The 19547-nt window shown below is 41.8% G+C and overlaps 1 protein-coding gene across 14 annotated transcripts in view; it reads left to right on the top strand.

Moving 5' to 3' along the window:
* The window catches only part of LRRTM4 (leucine rich repeat transmembrane neuronal 4), a 488683-nt gene that overhangs the window by 123669 nt on the left and 345467 nt on the right, over nucleotides 1-19547 (top strand). The window lies entirely within an intron of this gene.

The raw sequence follows: 19547 nt of genomic DNA, 5'->3' as shown, positions 1-19547 counted from the left end.
GCAAGCATCCAAATGACTCTGGTAATGACTGGCTGTGATAGGGTCTTTCTGGAGTTTGGGTCTTTTTAAAAACCTCAAAAGGGTTTCATCCAGTGCAAAATGAGATTGCTGCAGATAACTGGTGGAAATTTTCTTTAGATACCTAAATTTTCTTTTGTTGTTTTGGTTTAATATTCTTATTCTGTGGATGGAAATTCTCGAGCTGGACATAGTCGTTTGCAGAATCGGGTGCTCTGTACAGGTCTGGCAGCATAGGGAGACACCTGCTAAGACAAACGCATTCCATACATTCCAAAATATTCCATATTTTCTTAAGTGAATATATGGCACGTGTCCCTGGCTTTTGACAGATTTGAAGCTAGAAATTCTCTCCCTCATAGAAATGCTTATAGGTATAGCACTTCTCCTGTTCTTTGCCTGTTGTCAGTGCTGAAAGCCACATGCGATATGAATGGCTCTGAAATAGGCTCCGCGCAGGGAACGTGCCAAAAAGTCCCATTGATTTTCTAGTGTCAGGAGTTTGTTTGTAGGGGGGGCAACCAGAAAATGGAATAGATCCTGTGTTACCTCTAGATGTCATGCCTTTTGGAAAACCTGGAGATTTGTGGGGGTATTTAATGCGTCATGAAGAATATTCACAGCTTTATGCTTTTCAGTTTCTATTATGTTGAATATTCATATGAGAAAAATATTACTAGCCAGCTTTTAAGTTACTCGGTCTTATCTAAACCCCCTTTAGGACTGTACCCTACAGAGCCCAGATGTTGTCCAGCTCTCCTTAGTCTGTATAAGGATTAAAACCCCATTTATGCCGGGCCATAGGTCAGAGCTCAGTGTGTTTGTGTGGGCTGAGAGATCGGTGTTTGTCTGCTGAAAGAGCCGGGTGCCGAGTCTATTATTACCCCCGGCCTCTCCCTGCTTCTATCATAATGCCATTAATGAAGAATTAATAATAGCAGAAAATCAAAAGAGCCTAGAGCAGATATCTTCCTCGAAAAACAACTTGAACAAATAAAACAGCAAAATTATATCTGTGTGTGTATGTGTGTTAATGTTACCTAACTTGCTATTGCTCAGTAGCGTTGCAGTGTTACAGACCTCTGGCTTTCAGAGTTTTTCTTTCATCTCGGCAGAAATGGATCAATATTAACAACATTCTGCTTTAAAATAGTAATAATCTCTACCGAGTTCCTGTTTCCGTTGAGATAGATTACTTTTCTACACAAATGGTTACTCTGGGCCCTTTCTCACTTGCCATTTCGCCCTCCGCACCTGGGAACTTCAGTAAATCCTTCCTTAGATCAGATTTTACCGTATTTGTCAATATTGTCACACCAGCTGTTTGTGTCTCTGGGGTTAATGTCTTGTTGATGCTTCCCTCATTTTCCCACTTCCTAAGACTTAGAAATAAACTTTAAAAAAAAAAAAAAAAAAAAAAAAGAACCCAAACCAGAAACCTCCAGCTGAAAATTCAGACTATTCAGAAATTCAAGTGCTTTACAGATCTGTTAAGCTGTGTCATAGACTCTCAAGGGAAGAGACAGGAGCCCTTTTTCCTGAAATCTTTAAATGTAGCTCAGAACAAGTTCTCTGCTACGTACTGCACGGAACAATCCGCCGTTGGCAGAGGGACCGCTTTGGATTTTATGTATATAGTAACAGGAGTGAGCAGTGAGCAAACAAGAAATAGCATCAAATAACAAGTTAACAAGCATTTATTGCGTGTGTAAATTAAATATTTGATATGTAGAATTGGGTGACCTAGTTAAAGCTTTTCACCTCTGTCTTAGAGGAACATCTGAAGATAGCCACGTAACTTAAAAGACTGGAATATAATAAAAATTGTTTGAGGTCAAGGAGATAAGTTATACCTGTAGCTTGGGCTTATCTATCAAAAAATTTCACAGAAGCTACTTGTGCATAAACACTGTGCTTTTTTTCATTCCTGAAGGAGATGATGGTTCTTTCAGAAATAGTTTTCGTGTCCGCTGCTTCTTATCTGAAACGTGAGTGCATCCGTTAACCCGAAGTGCAAGCTCCTCAATTACAGCGATGGTTGGAAACTAATTAAGGATCAGAGGTGCCGCAGCGTTGGGAGCTCTGTGGTGGCACGGTGGCTTCCTTCCACGCAGCGGCAGGTACGGCACTGGGATTCCCATTCCTTGTAGAGGAGTTTGGACTGAATTTCTCTAAAGGGGCTGGGGGAAAGAATTTTAGGAGCGCTCGTATCACCATCAGCTGCGCAAACACTATCTCCTTGGCCTCCTGGCTGGGAAAGGAGTAGCTGCTACTGTAGGGTAAAGGATTTACATTTAAACAATTTCTGTATTCATCTCCTCTCTGCTTTTCGCCAAATTTTTGTTTTAAACCTGTAAAGTTGCGTGTTTTTCTGTGAGAAAACATGCCTGGTCTTTCTAAAAAACAACGCAAGCAAAAACAAAAGGTGCGTGCTTCTGCTTGAAAAGAAATCAGTGTTCAGATTAGGGGGTAAGGATGTTATTTGTTTTGGTTAATACAAAATTAAGGAGTTCAGTTTTCAACGTCTTCTAAATTTGTGTTTAAGTGGATAACGCTGCTGGAGCCCTGGAGGACACTGTTCCCCAGTAGGTCCATGGCTGGAGTGGGCTGTGAGTGGCCTCCGGTCCTGGTTCTCGCGCACGCGTTTCTTCGGTGACAGTGACACCTCCAGTGCGCTCCTGGAGCCCTTCCTTGGCATCCTGTCGCCAGGGGAACGATGTGCAGACTCTTTTACAAAATGATTTCGAGACGTGCGTGTGGATGAAAAGAGTTAGATACAGGCTTTTGGTGTTATGATAAATGTTTCATAGTTGGGTAAATGCCAATCTGATAAGGTGTTTAGTGAATTTAAATGCTATTGTTGATGTTAATCCTTGAAGGAGGATTAAACTGCAGTGAACAGAAGATAATTCACTTCTGAATGGCAATGCTCACGTTTCTTTTATGTTCATGAACTTGACCATTTTAATTAATGCATCTTAAATTTCCTGAATAGGATGAGTGCGAGTCTATAGATGAGTGACGATGTCTGTAGAGGGGTTTCTGGCTACTTTTTCAAATTGGGCCTTTGTTTTCCAGAGCTTTCTTAAATGAATGCCGAGACAATGCACAACAGAAAAACAGGCTCTTGTACAAACAGAATTAACATCAAAAAGATATTGCTGATTCTAGTTCCCTCGGTTTGATCAGGGGAATGAATAGATTATTAAGACACAATATCCTTATATCATCTCCTGCCATCAGTACAGAGAGGAAATAAGTATACAAATCACTAAATTGCTTCAAAGCTGCTTGGCAACTGCAAATTACAAAACTGATCACCTGACTCATTTATATTTCTTTCAAAGAAGAGAAGAAGGAAAAAAAAACAGTTCAGGTTTCTCACAAGGAGTAAATCCTGTTGCAGGCTGTACTGTAACAGCATCAGGGCTTTGTCAGAAAAATCACAATATGCAAAACATGCAGTAGTTAATAATAATAACAAAAAACGGCTGTGCTTCCCTTTGGCTTTGTCCTTTCACTCCCTATCATCCCCATAGCAAGCCTAAACATGAATATAGCTTAAACTTGGTTGCTTTTATCCATGAGTACGTCTATATGTAACATTGACGGTGCTTTTTTTGTCTAGTCCTTCTTTCTTCTGACTGGTTTTAGTAACCTGGAACCGTAATAGAGGAAAACAAGTCTCACATGTAGGGAGAATTTGTGGGTCATGCATATAAAACACTAGCTCTGGGATTTGGGAGTGCTACATGTCCTCTCTCTGCCACGGACTTTGTGACGGTCCTTAGGTGAATCATTTATCCTCAGTTTATTCCCATTCTCCGAGTTCTACTTGAAAGGACGGAAAAAGGAAGGAAAATCTCAAATTGGCACTCTGTTTCTTACAGGTAGCAAAGTGGGACATGGAGAGCTTGGCTTTTTCAAGACAGCAGAAAATGGGAGGTGAACTTTTGCTTCTTACGTCTCTTTTCTGTAACCAGGGAATCAGCTGTTTCTGAAATGTGCCAGATGTTTTATTCATCATGCAGGTGTCTCAAATCTTCGTGTGGTGCTAGCTTTCCGTTTTTAAGAGCTCTTGAAATCACTAGTTGGAGGTATGAGGTGGCTCAGGGTATCTTGTCCTTCCTGTGTGAACCACTGCAACCCAACAGAGGAGCTGCACCCCAGCTCCGCCTGCCATCTCATCGCCTGCCTTGCTGCTGCTTGGCCCAAACAATTATTTCTCTGGTGACGTTGAAGTTAAACATTCTGGGTTCATAGAAGGATCTTTTGGTGCAGCAGGTAAGCACCATCTACAGGCTATTAATGGTTTTTCAAAATAAACCATTTGTCCAGGCAGTCAGCTCTTAGAGCTTCTGTGTTTCGGCTTGGGGTATTTCCCCCCCCCCCCCATTTCTTTCCACTTTGTTCTTCTTTATTGAGAAACTTTTTGCTTCTTAGTTGTGAACAAGGGATAATGGAACAACCAGTATTTTTCACAATCGGTAAATAATGTAGACCTCGAAGGGAGGAAATAGGAAAGCTATTGAGAGAAGTAAATGAAAATGGAATTACATTGCTTTACAAGATGCAGATATACCGAAAGCAGTTTTAGACGTAAGAGGCAATACTTTCTGTCATTTGTATTTAGGTCTTAGCATGGGTTGATGCTTTTTGCTTTGTTTCAGTATTAACTCTTTATTAAGATCTCCATCTGTCACGGATTTCACCGTTTTGTATGTTTGCTAAACGTATCTGTACAATGCAAAGAGCTTTTTATTAGTTTTTAAAATGAGCTGTCCTTTCACAGTGATGAGAAGAGGCAGAGCACAGAACGGATGAGAAACACAATTAAAAGGCACAGATTGTGCATCCTTGAAACGGCGCTAAGCTGACACATCCTGGCTGTGCGGTACGCTCTAGGTGAGGAGTAGAATGTAAAGATCTTCCCCAGCTTGCTTTCAGGCGCTTATCTAGGGACTCCTTCACTGGTAGTGAATGATGCCTCCTTACAGGCTCTGGTCATCGAGAAACCACTTAGGGAGAATTGTATCATCTCCCATTTGCAGAGGTTTAAAAATGAGGACAAAACAATGGTGTAGCTTGCCTGGAAGTGCTCTGGAAATGAACAGCAGAGGTAGTGTCCCGAGTTGCCAAATAGAGAAGGCTGTGGAGCGTGCAGGTTAAATGACTGCTTAACATGGAGCGTAGAAGTGTGAAACAGCCACCTAAAAGACCCAGTCCTTTACCTCAAAACCTGCATGTTCTTGCTGAAGACCCAAAGTTCACCTTGTGTCTTGGGAGAAGAGATTTAGCCTTCGGAGAAGTGTCAGCAAAGGAAAAGCTTCTGTAACCTTGGCTGTTGTTAACGCCTCTGCTATTGCTTCCGAGAAGAGCACAACAAAGACCCAGAATTTGCTGCTTATTGAGAGGGGTTTAAATAGTCAACTCCTGTTTATGTTTTCTCAGAAATAGCTCTGAACAGAAACACTCCCAGGGAAATGGAATTTGCTCTGGGCTTATCTTTTTATTGTGACTTATAGGAATTGTGCCAGGTAAATGTTTGTGGACTCACACAGGTCTGAAGATTGCTGCTATCATCCTGATGACAAAAATATGGGACTTTTATTCGTGCCTTCTGGGAGCCATGAGGTTAAGAAAATTACTTAGATTTTTTTTTTTTTTCCCCTTCATTTCCCAGAGTGTCTTTTGAAGTGAGAAATACACACATCAGTCCTAAAAGCACTGATCGGAGCCCTGCCCTATCTCACCCCTCCAAATATAACGGCTAGAAAAATTGCCAGCCAAGCTAAAAGCGGGGGAAAGAAAAACTAGTGGGGTGAGCGAAGGACGCTGTTAGCTCCTCAAAATTCAACCCGTGCAACAGGAATGGTTAGGGACTGGTTAATCTGTATTTTATTGCCAGTTCTCTTCCTTGTCTGCCAGATCACCACGTGTTCCTAAGCCTCTTGGGTGTTTCTGACCATCACTTCCATTATTCTATATTTTTGAAGTATGCAAGGATTGAGGACCCGTCCATTTATAGCAGTCCAGGTCCGAGTCATTTGTAAGGAGTCAGATTTCTTCCTCGTGGGTAAGTCATTAAAAATTCAGGATTACTGAAGATGATTCCTGTTTGGGAATCCCATTTGGGAAAACATGGGTCATGTAGGAGGGTGTCAGTCCTGGAAAATTACATGACAGTCATGGCAACAGTCACCATCTCTATTGGTAAAAGTGTAATGTGTATCCTGCATCCTAAATATCTGCAAAATTTTGTATTTTTTCTTGTATGTGAATCTCAGATTTGTTCTGCCTTGGGATTTTAAAGGTCATGTAATAATGCTAAAGCATCTATAGAATAGCTGCAACCTAGCTAGATTTCATAACATTTTTAATTTGTATTGGCTGGGCTTTTCATCTTTTAATCTTGCTTAAGTATAAGTGGCAAAATCAGTCAGAATAATTCTCCGTGTACTATTAATACTTGTCACTAGTTGGCAGTGACAATTCACTTTGAGCTCCAGTGAATGGGAGAAAGGACACTGTTCTGACAGGTAACAAATAATCTTTTTGGAAAAAAAAAAACCCAAACATAAATAATAGAAAACAGCTTGATTTATTTATGCTTTTCCATATCACAAAAGTAGCAAACAGCAACGCACAGAATCCCAGAGTGGCCGGGGTGGGAAAGGACCTCTGGAGATCACCCCGTCCCACCCCCGGCCAGAGCAGGGTCACCCAGAGCAGGTGGCACAGGGACGCCTCCAGGCGGGTTTGGGATGTCTCCAGAGACGGAGACTCCCCCACCTCTCTGGGCAGCCTGTGCCAGGGCTCTGCCACCCTCACAGCAAAGAAGTTCCTCCTCGTCTTGAGATGGAACTTCCCATGGTCAAGTTTGTGCCCGTTACCCCTTGTCCTGTCCCCGGGCACCACTGAGAAGAGCCTGGCCCCGTCCTCCTGACACCCCCCCTTGAAGTATTGATCAGCATTGATAAGATCCCCCCTCAGTCGGCTTTTTTCCAGCCTGAAGAGCCCCAAATCCCTTAGCCTTTCCCCATCAGAGAGATGTTCCAGTCCCCTCATCCTCTTGGTGGCCCTTTGCTGTCCCCTCTCCAGCAGTTCCCTGTCCTTCTGGAACCGGGGAGCCCAGAACTGGACCCAGGGCTCCAGATGGGGCCTCCCCAGGGCAGGGCAGAGCAGAGGGGGAGGATGACCTCCCTCCACCTGCTGGCCATGCTCTTCTGGATGCCCCCCAGGATGCCATTGGCCTTCTTGGCCACCAGGGCCCATCGCTGGCTCGTGGTCATCCCGTTGTCCCCCAGGGCTCCCAGGTCTCTCTGCACAGAGCTGCTCTCCAGCAGGTCACCCCCAACCTGTGCTGGTGCAGGGGGTTATTCCTCCCCAGGGGCAGCACCTTGCACTTGCTCTTGAATTCCATAAGGTTTCTCTCCACCCAACTCTCCAGCCTGTCCAGGTCTCTCTGGATGGTGGCACAGCAGTCCTAGACCCTGGGCTGAGCACGCAGCCAGTGGTCCCCAGGCCCCAAGAGGAGGAATTCTGCTGAGATTTGAGATGTTTCTCGCACAGCAGTTGGCAGCATTGACCAAGCCTTTTGGGAAGAGAGTAGGAATCATCAGTGTGTTCTGTGCACCTCTGCAGCTAATGACGGGGTGGGTCTAGGTTCCTTAACTGAATCTACTAATAGCAATGTGGACATGGGGACATTTAGTCTTTTTAGAGGATTTTATTTTTTTTTAAATGCATTTTACATACCTGATGAAGAGATACATTGTTCTTTAAATTGTTGTCTGAAGTGTGACTGTTTGGAAATTTTAAGAAAATTTTTTAATTGATATAGTATTGAAAACCCTTAGAACAATGGAGGTATGCGTTGGCCGTTGCTTATCAAATGTTTAGTATTTTTGATGCAAAAAAGACCAAAAAGTGGTCATTTTAATGAAATTATAGAGAGCGGGAAGTGGTTTTGGTTTTTTGGTCTTCATTGTCTTGAAGTTTATTTGGAGCTGGAGCCAGAGTAGTTGTGCAGTGAAAAAATAAAAAACACTTGGGAAGAGGGTAATTACAGTTATTAAGCAGTTGGCTAGTCTCCGCGCTTCTGCTGTGAGGCTTTTGTCTTTGCAGCGTCTACCTGTCTCACTGGTAATTAGTTGTTTAAGGCCTGAACCCAGGTCTCCCATTTAAAATCAGTGGAAATACTTTCCTTGAATCTTGCTATAAAGGTTTGATCCTTTAAAAGCCTTTGATTTATGGGGCTGCTGCTGGTTTCTGTGAGCATTCAGCCACCATAAAGCTTCCAAGGCGGGTCTCAAACTGTGGCAGATAGATTGCATGTTAATTCAGCAGCGGGTTTTGCCTTGTTTGTTTGGCTTTGTTTGGGGTTTTTTCCAGTGAATAGCTGGAGTGTTACTGTGCTTGTATTAAAGATAAGTACTGGAGTTCCAAAACAGAAAACAAGTCACTATCTCAAGAGCGACTAACCGCTCCTGCCTGGCCGATTTTGCAATATATTTAAAGAAACCTGATTTTCAAGAGAATAACGCATTGCAACCGTACATTTGCGGCAATAGGAGAGGCGTTTGATTCCCACCTTGGGTGCTTACAGAACACTTTAGGTTCATGAACTGGGTATTCTGGTTTACTCACCTCTCAGAAGAGGAGGGTTGTGTTCTTCATTTGAATATTATGAGAAATTTTCCTTCTTAAACATCAGGAAAGATGTTTTACAAGCTCATAGAATTCTTCAAAAGTCCTGACTAGCATAGCAGTAAATGCCCAGCCCTTAGACTGTGCAGAAAACAATGCTATGAATATAAAATTTACAGGGGGTCAGGAACAGGATTTTCAAATAGGTCGAATAGGAATTTCACTGAAAGCAGTGAAGCCCTGTTTTCCAAGGCAGGTTCCTGCTGAATCATTGAAAAATAGTTTCATTTAGGGTTTTTATTTTTTCAGTTAATGTTGGTTTCAGAAATCTGTAGTTCATTGCTGCAACTTTCCCAGATTTGTCTTTTAATTAATTTGCCTGCGTGATCTCTCACATTCTAGACATCAGAGATTTTTCCTGGAATAAGGAAATATTAAAAAGTTATTTGCAGCCACTCAGTGTTTCCTCCCGTAATGGATTCTATGGCACTTAGCGTGCACTTACCTCGGTTTTTATCTCACTGCCCATCGCCCTAGTATCTGAGTTCTTCCCATCAAAAGTAAAATCTCTTTCCCTGAAATACTGATGATGAGAATGGACAAGTTGTTTGCTTTCGAAAAGCAATAAAGAGAAATCCAAAAAGGCAAAGCTTAATGAAGAGAAAGCAGTTGCATTTAGGAGAATTAGTGCTCACAAACCAAGTTGAAAAGATGGGAGTCGGATTTTAGATCTGCAAGAGATAAGGACTTTTTAATTCATTCATTTTCTAGTGTCATGGATTTTAAAGGGGAGAGCCTGTTTTTCCATTTGGTGATGTAACACAGCTGCTGGGATTTCTTCCAGGCAAATTGGTTATGGTGGGAATTACCATTGGAGCAGTGCAGGTCCCACAGAAGTTCCTCTCTCGCTAACACAACTTTCTTTTCATTTACTTTTCTGTAAGAAACCAGGCTTCTGGAGGGGCCCCGCTTGTAGCAGCAGATGGCCATTCCCTAGGTTACTGGGAGCGATGGTTACACTTGGTGTATCTGTGTGATGACTTTGAGGTTTTAAAGTCCTCTGTTTTCGTTGCCTTTGGACCACGTTCTCTTATACCTGAGGAACTATAGGCTCCTGTGGAATTTATGGAGCATTTCAAAACCACGGTTTAAAAGAGAAGTGCCAAATACCGCTTTGAAGACACCTATCAATCTTTTTCCTTGTGAGCCCGGCGTTTCCAGTATCTCCGTATTTCTTCTGATAATTGGTGAGCTCGTCCTTTCAGCAGGTCCTGTAGGCTAAACCTGTCCTATCGTCCATCCTTTTCAGTTGGGAGGAGACTAAGGCACAGAGATACCAAGTTGCTTCTCTGAGAAGAGCACCCATGATACAAATGGCACTTGAACTCAGGTCTCCCGTTCCTTAGTCCTTTGAATTTAACCAAAGCTGCTGCTTTAAGCCAAGCCCTCTCTGACCTTTTCAAGAGATCTCAAAAGTTTACTTACCCCTAGGGGTGTTGTGAAGCTTAATTAACGTTTGTAAAGTGCCTTGAGTTCTTTGGATGAAAGCGCTTTGGATTATTAATATTAATAATAACAGATGAGCCCCTGAAACGTTCTAGTACAGTGGAATGAATTAACATGAAGCAAGCAATCAACAACAACAAACCGAACCCGTAATGCCGACATAGCCCTGGGCAGTGTGTCCGGCTGGTGGTCTGATAGATGTGACAGATGAATCCGCTGATACGCTCTTCAATCATTTCCATTGTAAATTAAACTGTCTCCCATGTCCTCAGAACAACGGCGTTTTAGCCAAAAGTAACCTGCAGCATTAATTTGCTTTTTTCAGTTGAGGTTGGCTTTTTTTAAAAAATCATCTCCTACAGGTCATATTCAGACCTGACATGAGCCGATACATAACTTTTTGGGTACTTTCCAGGGACTTACATAAAAGGTGGCAGATGGGGCACCGTTCCCACAGTCACATTGGCTCATGTGCCCCAAGAGAGACTTATTCCATCTGCAGGGCTTTCACCACTGTTACCTGGTGCGTGTACTCACACGGGGGTGTTGCTCCTTCTGCACAAGTGTCACTAGGCAAAATGGACAAGAAAAAGAAGAGAAATGAAAGCACAGAGACCAGATGACTCCGCCAGTGCCTTTCAGTGGATCAGAGGAAAGGTAGGCTACAGGGTCCCAGTCCATGTTGAATATTCTAGGTATTTAACTATGGTATTTCAGCTGTTGTCACCTCCTTTTTTGCACAGGAGTGTAAAAGAATAAAGAATTATAGGATTGCATAAGTTGGAAGGGACATTTGGGATCATCTAGTCCAACCATCGACCTAACTGACAAAAACCATCACTAAACTATATCTCTAAGCATACATATATCTCTAAGAACCCAAACATAACAGAGTGAAATCCATAGTGCCCTTTTCATATAAGTAGATATCAAACTAGTGCCCTTTTTGTATAAACAGATAAGCAAACTAGTAGAAAGAAAGCTCCTTCAGAGTTGCACAATCTTATTTTTTCTTTCAGTCCTCTCTTCCTTCTATCATCAAAATGCAGCGACACAATATAAATTTTTTGTATGTACATTACAAGCTGAAAAGCTGCCATAACCTCAGTAGATCATAGTAAAAATCTGTTATGTAGAAAAATAAATGAGGAAGCCGTAGGGCAGTTTTCCTCAGAAGAAGTATGGTAAGGAATGTGTATTTTCTTGGACCATTGAATTGAGTTGGATTATTAAGAAAAGCGTGTTAATGATTTATGCAAGGTTTTTGGAAGAGGCACTGCTGCTAAGATGCATGTTTTGCACAGTTTTGCATAGTACCTGTACCAAAGAGCAATCGGTACCGCTGTAACTGCCATTGGTCATAATGGAGAGTTTCACTCCATGGAAAATGCTGAAATTTCCGGAGAAAAAACTCTATTTGTTGTTGGAACAAGTTGAAATGTGTAACTGAATACAAACACCAAAATGTTCTTACACAGGATTTGCATGGGTGTGTGAAAGAAAAAGGGAACGGGGAAGGAAGGGACATATGTAATTTATTTTCCAAGTAAATACAGTATTCTTCCTGAATTTCTGAGAGACCTGTTCTCCGGGGTTATACAAAACAGATAGGAATTCAGCAACCTCATTGAGAACTATTTTAGTCTTTCACCCTGGCAACTTTTGCTTCCCTGTGCGCAAATCCTTTTTCGGTTAGCATGTTTGGCATTTTGGAGGAGCCAACCTTGAATTGTACTGTTTAATTGAGGCAACGTGGATCTGGAGTGAAGATCTAACAATGGATGAACAATTACTTTTAACCTTCATGCCTCTTCTCTTCCCAACAGTATCTGTATCAGCTCTGAGTATATAGTTAGCAGTATGCCTTTTTATCTTTTTTTAGGGCTGATTACTTATCCCATTGGCTCATTCTCATGTGTGTTTTCCGGTGCGATCGTGCAAAATCCAGCATTCGCCTCGGTACGTTCACCTGTCCGTGTATCATTGAACTCCATCTCTCTGTGTGTCCTGGCCCTGACTCTGTGCTGAATAAGCTCAATGAGCTTCTTAGAATGTGATAGAGCAACACCAAAAATCATGTTTGCATGGGTAATATTTGGAAGAGGCTGAAGGTAGGGACACTATCTCCTTTGGTTCAAATAACACTAATTCTAGTGAAGGAGCGGTAAATGCTGCAACGTGGCATAAACAACTGAAAAAGCTCTGCTTTGTATATTTGGGAAGGATTTATTTATTTTTTAGAGGACATGTTTATATCTCTGCTATTCTTATTGCCCAAGGATTGTTCTTGTTCATCGTGACTGCGGCCGGCAGCTCACTCTGAGGTGTGGAGAATGCAGCCCCCTTCTCCTCCCCTGCCCGTCGCTCCCGCTGTCAGGTACTCTGGAAGTTGGGGTAAATGTCCTACAACTTAACACCCATTCCTGTGCTTCGGAAATTTCTCGTTTCAGCCCTTCTGCCCAGCTCTTAACGGCAGAGCTTCACACCACGAAGCATAAATTCTTCCGTACAGTGTTTTCTGTGGTGAAATAATTTGCTTGTTGATGTGTTAGGCCATTTATTTAATGAGACAGGGCAAGCCCTCTGCTGAGGCATTCCACCACAAACTAATTGGAAATAAAGTCACTAAAGTGGTGTGGCAAAGTATTAAACCTATAATTATGGTAGCGGCCAGCTTTTCACCCAAGACACCGCTGGCAAACTTGTGGATTTCTTCACTCAATATAATTTCCAATATTTTTCTGAAGACCAGCTTTGATACAATGCACTGTTGTGCGTTATCTGTTTCCACAGCCTGATTTCATCTCCTCTTTGCATATGCAACAAAACGTATGGTGTTTCTTTTCATATTATTTATTCCTTTTTTGCTATATTAAGGTTTGGAGCAAGTAGTCCAATTACTCGGTTAGGTTCCTGTTTTTGTAGGTTCTAATTCCTGCTGATAACGTCTTGAGATCTTCGATATTTCTTTTTTTCTTCCCCCCAGGTAAAAATCACACTAGCTAGAGAATTCTTTTCCTTCAGCTGTTCTGTTAGAAACTAACCCCATTCTTCCTGCCTTTTAGCACCTAAAAATAAGAAATTTCATAAGGAAATTAAAAATGAATGCTGATTAGTTCTGATCATTTTAACTCATATTGCAGATTCCTTTGCTATTTTGCTATTTAGTTGACTTTGGCATGTGTGTCTTTGAATTTTAATTTAGGCAAACATATGCCTGTTGATGAAATTGCAAATATGTGGCACCTCTTATTTGAAGATAACAGTGTCACTTTTTGCTTGGTTTTGCAATACCCTTTTCTGTCTGCTGTGATTGAGATGTAAAGAGCGCAGCATGGAGAGACCGAGCGTTCTGCCGAAAGTCAAGTAGCGTGTCTGGAGGGAAAGCCAACGGTCAGTGAGGAGGCCTCAAGGTAATCATGATCTTTGTGTAGGCAGAAATGCGAGGCTTCATCTGTATTAGGTGCGTTAGATACATAGATGCATTAGATGGATGCTTCCGTCCCACTCCTCCTTCTCTGACTTACCCTGCTGGTCTTCGGAACGGCTTTCTGCTCTTCCCATGGCCTCAACCGTCCAGGTACGACCATTTCCCTGTGCCCACAGTTACCCTGCCGTAGGTGCACTCAAAAACTCCTCGGTTTGCTACTGATTTGCTCAATCTTTTTTATTCTTACATTAGTTAACATGTCAGCTTTTTTTTTCTTTTTATTTATCAAGTTTGTGATTTAAGGAACTTTTTTCCTAATGTATCTTAAATAATGCATATCAACATTTAACTTTTTTCTTTTCTTCTACTGCTGTACGAATTGCTACTGTAGAGCGACTGAGATTCCCTATAGTTTGATTTTATCCTGTCACAGTATGCAAACATGCTTTTTCCTTCGAGGTCATGCCAATCTCCTTTATGGATTTCTATTTTTAATATGAAGCTGTAAATAAGTTGAACACATGCTAGAAAAAATGCTGGAAGTCACTTCAGTTATTATCCAGCGTATAAGCAAACTGCGGCAACTTATGTATCCAAAGATGCTTAAGATATGGGTTTATTTTCTACTGATTTGTAAGAATTATTTCATGTGTATCCATTGAGTGTCCAGCTCGGGACTTTAAGAAAAAGCTGGTCCTTGAGTTCAACATTTTCTGAAGATCAAATCCAGCCACTTTTGTTGTTTGAAAGAATTCAGAAGTCATGTGCCCCCCTAAATAAACCCAAAACTCAGGCTGCTTTTAAATCGTCTTTTGACACTGATCCTAACTTCAGGCGCTCAAATGTTTACTAGTTTTTAAAAAATAATTATGGTTTGGAAAGACATTACTGTTATTTTAAACGATCCTGGCCAAGACAGATTGGATTTTAGCAACATCATGTTCAGAATAATCAGGATGATTACATGAATATCCAGCGTTCTCTATTTGAATGTTAAATAGCCTCAGATTCAGCAAAGGATCTGCCATTGCATTATTGGTAAACTGTTTTGTTTTTTTTTTTTCTTCACTTCTTACTATTCGAAGTGCGGTTGAAAAAAGAAAGTGGGCTAGGAGGTGTCTGAAGGCAGAAACGCATCCCTGTCCTTCAATTTTGTGGCAAATAATTGGGCCCTGAAGGAGTTGGCTGTTGCGTTGTTCTCGGGGCTGGAGCGTATGTATGTTGGCTCCGTTTCTTAGAGCTGCCTCCCAGCGATGCGTTTTGGCAGGAGCCCGAAGGACTGAAGGATGCTCCAAGTTGAGGCGTCAAGTTAATGTGATCCAGAGCCCCAGTCAATGGAGATACCCGCAAGGGAAAAAACTCCAAACGCTTTAGTAAAATTCGTTTTACTCTTAGGAAGGTAAATTCACTGACAGGTTTTTATCGTTCACCCTATCCAGCGTTGGTTACATGTCGCTCTTATTAGCCTTTAAACCTTTTAGACAAGCTGTTCCGCTCTACTAGTGTTATACACATACTAGTGTAATACTATATCTACGTAAGCAGTATGCATTGGGTTTGTCGGGTTTTTTTGGTTTACTAGGGTGTTGCTGATGAAAATTTAGCTGGAGTACAAGGAAATCTTTCTAATTACTAATTTAGGAGTATATGTCTAATTTACGACAGTGATGGTGACGCTCAGGAGACCAGAGGGGTTGGATGGTCCATGCGGAGGTCAAAGTAGTTGTGAACAACTGAAGAGATACCCGCCGCTTTCAGGGGCGTTGGACGGTACTTGGCTACTTTGGGCTAAATGGTTAAAGGTGTGGTAACATTTGCATTCTGTTCCTTGCCCTTAAACTCTGCTGCTCTAGAACTCAGTTTCCCTGTTTGTAAAATGATAGGAATTATTTTACTACTGTTAGACCATAGTAACTGCGTCCCTCCCCTGCGCAGCTGTTGTGGATCCTGGTGGAGAGACGTGCGGATCCTCGGTACAAATGGATTACAGTTTCCTGGAGCCTCAGGAGAATTCGGTTTTACTGCTCAAGTTGTGTTTGAAAACCGTGGCTCTAGACAAACATCTGTATGTAGCCAAAAGCAGAAAATGCTTGATCCTGTTAGAGTCATCCATTTTCTTCAGCGAGTCTTAGCCCCGCATGAGGATCCACTAGATAGATTCAAAATGTAGGCCCGTTTTAATGCTGAGACTTATAATAAATGGTGAACGTTATTATACATTCAGGTACTTTTACAAGCCTCTTTTCATGCAGTTCTTCCATATTTTCAAATAACAACACCCAATTAAGCACTTGAATCAGTGCTGCCCTCAGCAGAGATGTAATTAAGCAGGTGTTTAAATCCCTTGTTAAATTAGTCTCTTATATTTTTCTTTCCTAATCTACCATTACTATTCCTGTCCAGAGAAATAATGGGAAAACAAATGAATCCTGAAATCCTAGCTTTGGGCTTGTAGGGGTCAAACTATATCAGCCATGCAGAGTAGATCTATGGAATCTAATCAAATTTAAGTGAAACAAAGCAGATTTAAATAGAGGCTGCTGGATAACAGCAGTGAAAGGCAAAACATCGCTTCTCCAGGAAGGAAAAAAGTTAAATGGAATAAAAATCCACTTCCAAAAGGGCATTATGTGGCACTTTTCCCGACTAATGGCTTGAATGCTGTAATTCAGAATGCTCACAAAATGCATACATGGCCTGGCCATAAAGAGAATAGGGAAACAAAGAGGTTGCTAATTCAATTACAAATGTTATAGATCAAGCTCTTTACTATTCATCCAAATGGAAATTTACACTAAATAACATTATCATGAATTGGCTCAGCAACTTAATGGACTAAGACTCTCGCATCTAACAGATTGCCTGGTCCCTACTAGGTCTTGAAAATTGTCTCTCTTGTGGGTACCTTTAACCAACCCCAATATACTCTTGTTATGGAATAAACGGAATAAAGTCACATCATCATTTTCGTTATGTTCACTTAGCTAATAGATGCAGTAAATAGTTTCTGTGTAAAGTTTGATCCTGTCATGTTTATGGCCGGGGCAAGAGGCCTTTCAGAGGTCCTTACTTTTGGACAACTTTCCACTGATGCTTGGTAAGCCAAGCATGCAAATTGGAGCCCAGTATTTATTTTATTATATATTATATATTATTATTCTACAAACTGTCTCATCTGGGACCCTTGCAAAACCTTCTGGACCATTCTGGTCATAGAATCTGTTAGGCTGGAAGGGACCTTTAAAGGTCATCTAGTCCAACCCCAAGCTGATTCTTTTGGATTTCAGTACCATGTCTGTTATTTGAAATACTTCTGTTTTTATTTTCTTTGGTCTCAAGGCTGCTAGGAATTCCAGACCATTACATTAACATTCGTTAATGGGGGTGTGTGTGTGTGTGTGCACTATGTATCCTGCAGTCTGTCTATCAGAATTTGCTAATACTGTTTTTGACCAGAATGGTGATGAACGCACAGCAAGATTGACCTTAAGACTACTCAGGACTTAGTAAGGAGGAGCTTATAGCCTTAAGAACATCATCTATTGTGAAGGCTTATCTAAAGTAAAAACAGATGGGAGGGAAAGAGTGTATATTCATGCAGATGAATACGTAGATGGGCTGTACCCGTACTGGTTTATGTTGTAGCAGCTTTGCTGGTGCTGTGAAGTAACCTAAAGTTGAGCAAAGATGACATTTTCGTGTTTTAAATATGCTGTTTCTCTTGTGCTGGTTAACCATATTTATTCAGCTTGATTTGGTGGAGCGAAATGAATGCTTTGGTTTGCAAAGAGGCTCAGATTTCAAACTAGTATGAAAATTATATCCTGCATGATGTTGGTTCACCCCAAAAATGAGGCTCGTCCATGGTTACTGCACCGACACTGAACTTCACTGTACTTCTAGGATAATTTGGATGGAATAAATTTCTCAGTGGGTTTCTCTGTTCCCACGATGTGTGATGCCCGTGGACAGCTAAACTACTTTCAAAAATCTGCTTTTGGATTTTGGTGTCTTCTGCTTTGGGAATCGACAAGGACTAGCTCTCTGAAGGCAGCTGGGACTCTTTAGCCTTGAGGAGAGAAAGCTTAGGGGGCTCTTACCAGCACGTTACTTGATGGGATGTGGTAAAAACCAGACTCTTCTGAGTGGTGCTCAGTCACAAGACAAGAGGTACTGGGTAAAAACTGAAACTGCCAGCAGTGTGCCCAGGTGGCCGAGAAGGCCAACAGCATTCTGGCTTGTATCAGGAATAGCGTGGCCAGCAGGAGCAGGGAAGTGATGGTGCCTCCGTACTCGGCGCTGGTGAGGCCTCACCTCGAGTGCTGTGTTCAGTTCTGGGCCCCTCTGTACAAGAGGGACATTGAGGTGCTGGAGCGTGTCCAGAGGAGAGCGACGAGGCTGGGGAGGGGTCTGGAGACCAGGGCATATGAGGAGAGGCCGCGGGAGCTGGGCATGTTTAGCTTGGAGAAGGGGAGGCTGAGGGGAGACCTCATTGTCCTCTACAACTCCCTGAAAGGAGGGTGTAGAGAGGGGGGTATTGGCCTCTTCTCCCAGGGGAATAACGACAGGACCAGAGGAAATGGTCTGAAGTTGCGGCAGGGGAGGTTTAGGTTAGACATCAGGAGGAATTACTTTACTGCAAGAGTGGTCAGGCACTGGAACAGCCTGCCCAGGGAGGGGGTTGAGTCACCATCCCTGGAGGTGTTTAAGAAAGGTCTAGATTTGGCACTTCAGGGCATGCTCTGGTGGCAGAGATTGTGGGTTGTTGGGTTGGACTCGATGATCTTAAAGGTCCTTTCCAACCATGAAGATTCTATGATTCTATGAAATACAGGAAATTCCATTGAAATGTAAGAAAAAACTCTTTATTGGGAGAGTGGCCAAACACTGGCATGTATTTCCCAGAGGGGCTGTGGAGTCTCCATCCTTGGAGATACTCAGTTCCTCCCTGGACGTAGTCACAGGCGCTCTGCTCTACCTCATCCTGCCTCCAGCAGGGGTTTGGACTTGGAAGATTTCCAGAGGTCACTTCCAAACCGCAGCTATTCTGTGGTTCTGAGATTTAAGAACCTAATCCATATTGAAAGGCAATGAAGATAAGCGGCCTAGGCTTTTAAATGGCTTTTAAAAATGAGACTCAAGCTCGTTAATCAGTTGCAATGCTGAGTGGAGGAGTAATGTAATACCCTGAAAAAAAACGTGTTCAAGTTCTGCGCACCCTTCAAAAAGCTTACACGTAAATGTTCTGGTGCTTGATGTGAAACACTTCAAAACTTTTTTTAGGATGCTTTTAAATCCCCCAAATACTTCCATTTGTACAGCTATTACTTAACACTTATAAAATAGCCTTAATTTTTTTGTTAAATTTTGAATCCTAGATGAAGTAGGAAAATAACACATTTCTGCTTAGTTCCTTGATTATTAAATACAGCCTGTGAAATACTATTGATGAAGAGTTCATCGCTTTAAAAGGTTACTGTCCTAAAAATAAAAAGGAACCAAGCATGTGTGCTGTGCCAAGGCTCATTTCTTCTGCCTACCAGGGACAATAAACATGCGATTTGAAAGGTCATTGGTTCTTTTGTATGCTAATAAACAATTAGTATGGCTGGGGGGGAAGATGTGGCATCAGCTTCTTTAGAATGTATTTCTGAGGAAATTAGCCATTCATGACAAGTTAAGAATACTGAGGCTAACATCTCCTGGATGATTTCTTAGCCATCATTTCATTCCCTGAAAATATTGCTGTTTAATCAGCTCTGGCTAACAATTATTTTTCTCCTTGACAAGCACCTTCTGGGACTTCGGTTCCCCCCTGAGATTATTATTTTTTTTTTTTTATTGTAACATTTTATAGCTGATAAGGAAAAAGGATTTAGAAAAAGAAAATAGCTGACTTTTCCTTCCAGGCAGTTATGATGTTGTATGCATATGAAATATATGT

The sequence above is a fragment of the Larus michahellis genome, chromosome 20 (assembly GCF_964199755.1).
Source record: "Larus michahellis chromosome 20, bLarMic1.1, whole genome shotgun sequence".
In the NCBI taxonomy this organism is placed as follows: domain Eukaryota; kingdom Metazoa; phylum Chordata; class Aves; order Charadriiformes; family Laridae; genus Larus; species Larus michahellis.
The sequence above is the reverse complement of the archived record's forward strand: the minus strand, read 5'-3'. Positions and strand labels throughout refer to the sequence as shown.